Below are 4,942 nucleotides of genomic sequence, written 5' to 3' on the forward strand. Positions count from 1 at the left end.
CACTCTGGCTTTTCAAAGGAATCAGAAATTGGGAGGATTTGGTTATGAGATAAGTGTCTTCTAATACCATGTGAAACAAGATTTTGAAAAAAATATGCATTCTGAGAATATAAATGGTGAAAAGACAGTCTCTTCAATAAATGGTCCTGGGACAACTGGACAGATACATGCAGAAGAATGAAACTGGACCATTTTCTCACACCATACACAAAAATAAACTCAAAGTGGATTTTTTTTAAGTTTATTTCTTTTTGGGACAGAGAGAGACAGAGCATGAATGGGGGAGGGTCAGAGAGAGAAGGAGACACAGAATCTGAGGCTCCAGGCTCCGAGCTGTCAGCACAGAGCCCAACGCGGGGCTGGAACTCACGGACCGCGAGATCATGACCTGAGCCGAAGTCGGACGCTCAACTGACTGAGCCACCCAGGCGCCCCTCAAAATGGATTAAAGACCTAAATGTGAGGCCTGAAACCATAAAACTCCTAGAAGAAAACATAGGCAGTAATCTCTTTGGTATCTGCCTTAGCAGTATTTTTCTGGCTATATCTCCTCAGACAAGGGAAACAAAAGCAAAAATAAGCTATTGAGACTACCAAAATAAAAAGCTTTTGTACAGTGAAGGAAACCATCAACAAAACAAAAAGGCATCTGGGGAAACATATTTACAAATGATATATCCAATAAGGGGTTAATATCTAAAATATATAAGGTACTTATACAACTGAACACTAAAAAAGCAGACAATCTGATAAAAAATGGGCAGAGGACCTGACTAGGCATTTTTCCAAATAAGACATACAGATGGCTAATAGACACATGAAAAGATGCTCAACATCACTCATCATCAGGGAAATGCAAATCAAAACCACAATGAAGGAAGCCTGGCTGGCTTAGTCAGAAGAGCGTATGACTCTTGATGGAGGGATTGTGAGTTCAAGCCCCATGCTGGGTGTAGAGATTACTTAAAATAAATAAAACTTAAAAAAAAAAAACATAGTGAGATATCACCTTACACCTGTCAGAATGGCTAGTATCAAAAAGATAAGAAATAACAAGTGTTGGGGAGGATGTGGAGAGAAAGGAACCCTTATGCACTGTTAGTGGGAATGAAACTTGGTGCAACCACTGTGGAAAACAGTATGGAGGTTTCTCAAAAGATTAAAAATAGAGTTACCATATGATCCTGCAATTCCAGGGCTGACTATTTACCCACCGAAAATGAAAACACTAATTTGAAAAGGTATATGCCCCCCTACATTTATTGCAGCATTATTTACAATAGCCAACATTTGGAAGCAACCCAAGTGTCCATCCATAGATGAATGGGTAGAGAAGTTGTGTATACACGTGTGCACGTGCGTGCACGCACACACACACACACACACACACACACACAATGGGATATTACTCAGCTATAAAAAAGAATGGGGTCTTGCCATTTGTGACAACATGGATAGACCCAAAGTCTATCTGTCTGAAATGCATCAGACAGAAAGACAAATACCATGTGATTTCATTTATATGTGGACTCTAAAAAACATAACAAACAAAAAAGAGAAATCGACCCATAAATCTGAAGAACAAACTGATGGTTGCCAGAGCAGAGGGGGTAGGGGGCATGAGCAAAATGGGTGAAGGGGAGTGGGAGGTACAGGCTTCCAGTTATTAGCCACGGGGATGAAATATAGGGAATATAGTCAATGGTATCATAATAGTGTCATCGCGTTGTTCGGTGACAGATGGTAGCTACACTTGTGATGAGCATAGCATGTCGTATAGAGTTGTCCAGTCACTATGTTGTACGCCTGAAACTGATGTAACATTGTGTGCCAACTAGACTTCAATTAAAAAAATAATCTACATGCTGGGTGTAGTTCCACAGACTGCCTTCTCTGTTCTTCAAACTCATCTACATGGCTCACTCCTTCACTGCATTCAGATCTCGAAGCAAATTCTCGTCCTCACTGTTGCTTTCGCTGACCACCTTATGGGAAACAGCCACCTCCACTCCTCTGCAGCCATTAATTGCTATATTTTTTTGAGGGGCTCGCTGCTCCCTGACCTTAGAATGTATGTGTGCTGGGGCGCCTGGGAGGCTCAGTTGGTTAAGCATCCGACTCTCAATTTCAGCTCAGGTCATGATCTCAGAGTTCGTGGGTTCGAGCCCCGCATTGGGCTCTGTGCTGACAGTGCGGAGCCTGCTTGGGATTCTCTCTCTCTCCCTCTCTCTCTGCCCCTCCCCTGCTTGCTTTCTCTGTCTCTCAAAATAAATACACTTAAAAAAAAAAGAACCTATGTGTGTTTGTCTATTTACAGCCTCTCTGCCCTCCTAGAAAGTAACAAGAGGGCAGGACTTGAACTGTCTGTTTGCTACTACATCCACAGTGCTTGCCTCATAGTAGGTGCTCAAGGAACGTTTAGTGAATCAACAGTCATTGCAGAGGGGTTGACTCTGGAATCAGACAGACCTTGTCCTTTCTGTGTGTCCTGGATAAGTGAGCCACAGTGACCTCGTCTGCCAAGTGGGGGTATTGGTTTCTGCACCGCCCGGCTGTTGAGAGAGTGCTGTGAACTCAAGCATGTCATATGCTTAGCAGAGCACCTGACCATGTAAATACCTGGTACCTGAGAACTGTTATTATTATTTTTTAATGTTTATTCTTGCAAGAGAGAGAGAGAGACAGAGAGAGAGACAGAGCATGAACGGGCGAGGAGCAGAGAGAGAGAGGGAGACACAGAATTGGAAGCAGCCTCCAGGCTCTGAGCTGTCAGCACAGACCCTGACACGGGGCTTGAACCCAGAAGCCGTGAGATCATGACCTGAGATGAAGTCGGACACTTAACCGACTGAGCCACCCAGGTGCCCCTAATCTGAGAATTGTTTTTAATGTCCCTCCCTGGCCTCCCAAAGCCCAGGTAATGGCAGCCTGATATCTTCTTCCCAGGTGGGGCACTGATGAAAACGGGGGGAGAATCCCGAACAAGAGGTTGTGTGTGACAGTGTCAGCTTGTGGCCCTGGGGCTGGGTTGTGCCCTGGTCCTGACCCTTTCTTTTATATATATATATATATATATATATATATATATATATTTAATGTTTATTCATTTGTGAAAGACAGAGAGTGAGTGGGGGAGGGGCAGAGAGAGAGAAGGAGACACAGAATCCAAAGCAGGCTCCAGGCTCTGAGCTGTTAGCACAGAGCCCGACATGGGGCTTGAACTCACTAACCGTGAGATCGTGACCTGAGCTGAAGCCAGACGCTTAACCGATGGAGCCACCCAGGCGCTCCCCGATCCTTTCCTCTGAGTCAGTGGCAGGTAAGGGAAAGGGGTGGTGGAGTAAAATGAAAGTTCCTGTTCTCCCAAGGGCGTGTCCGGCTCTGAGAGCCCCTTGCCATCCCAGGAAAGGTGTAGAAGGGGTCTGAATCATTGCATTCTAGAAGCTGAGAATCCCAAACCCACTCTATTAACAGTAATACCTGGATCCCTGCAGAAGTGAGAGAAGACATTGCTCCCACTTCCACCAGATCCTTTGCTGAGACTACTTCCTGTCTGTGTCCATGCCGGAATGCTTGGTGGCACTCTCTTCTCCTCAGTTCCTGGGCACAAGGCACTCCCTGCAGAGAAGAACACTCACATCCCCACAGAGCTTTCTCCATTTCAACCCTGGGGACCCAGAGACACTCCCACTCCTTATCCCTTCAGCCTCTCTTTGGCATGCAAAGGGTTCAGGGCAGTGGGAACGTGGTTTCCTTATTCAGCCACAGACCCGGAGAGGTGACCTGGGATTCGAAGAAAAGATGGGGGAGCTGATGAAGTGAAGACGGACTTAAGGACCTGGGGCTTTGACTGGAGCAGAAGGGGACGAACCCTCTCTCCTCCCATGGGCACCTCAGTGCTGGGGTGAGAACACAGGCATTGACCAGTTCCCTTAATAGCGGCTGGATAGGAGGATAAGCAAAGGGGACACTGGGTAGAGGGCACACATGGAAGAAAGGTACAGGCTGAATCAAACAATCACAGACGTTCCATATTTGTGGGACAGACAACAGGCCGGGGGTGGGGGGAACACTTGAAGGGCTTCAAGGAAAGGCTGGCTTTAGAGGAGAAAATAGCGAGACACTACAAGCACAGGAGCTCCGGAGTAGAGCTTTCAGGGAAGAAGGGGCAACAGAGAAACACAGTTGGAAGACATTGGGAAAGGAGTTATCACATGGGGTGCAGTGTGGGAGTCAGGCAAAGACACACTCCTGGGGGCAGAAGATCCCAGAGGTGAGAGTGACAGAAAGACAGAGAAGGTCAGGAGGACTGTCCTATTTGTCTCCTGGGCTGGTGGCAGCTTCCTATTTTAGATGGGACACCTGCTGTCAGCCCCAGTCCCCTTCCAGCCCAAATCACTTGCTGGTGACCTGTCAGTCTCCTGGAGTGGGGGAGCATTTGAGTGTAGGGGAAGGTGGGAATTAAAGGGCATTGAATGCCAGGCTGAGGAGCTCAGACTGTTTCCTAGATCCTGGAACAGGGTTTCTGAGTGATGAGTCCCATCACACACGATGCTTGACTCTCAATTTACTGAAGACGAGTTTAAGAACATCTTGGCTGTGGGACACCTGGGTGGCTCTGTCTGTTAAGCCTCCGACTTTGGCTCAGGTCATGATCTCACGGTTTGTGGGGGGTTCAAGCCCCTGTTTGGGATTCTCTCTCCTCTCTCTGTGCCCCTCCCCCATTCACACTTTCTCTCTCTCTCGCTAAATAAACTTAAAAAAAAAAAAAAAAGAACCTCCTGGCTGAGTGGTGCAATAGGGGAGGGACAGCCCCTCCCTCTGGACTGGTCTGACCTGGTCTCCATGATAGAGGACACAGTCACTTTCTACCTGTATCACCCTACACCGCTCTTCCTGCCTCTAGTCCCCACCTCCTCGATGGAGCCAGAGCAATCTTTCT

The sequence above is a fragment of the Lynx canadensis genome, chromosome E2, assembly GCF_007474595.2.
Source record: "Lynx canadensis isolate LIC74 chromosome E2, mLynCan4.pri.v2, whole genome shotgun sequence".
Taxonomy (NCBI): domain Eukaryota; kingdom Metazoa; phylum Chordata; class Mammalia; order Carnivora; family Felidae; genus Lynx; species Lynx canadensis.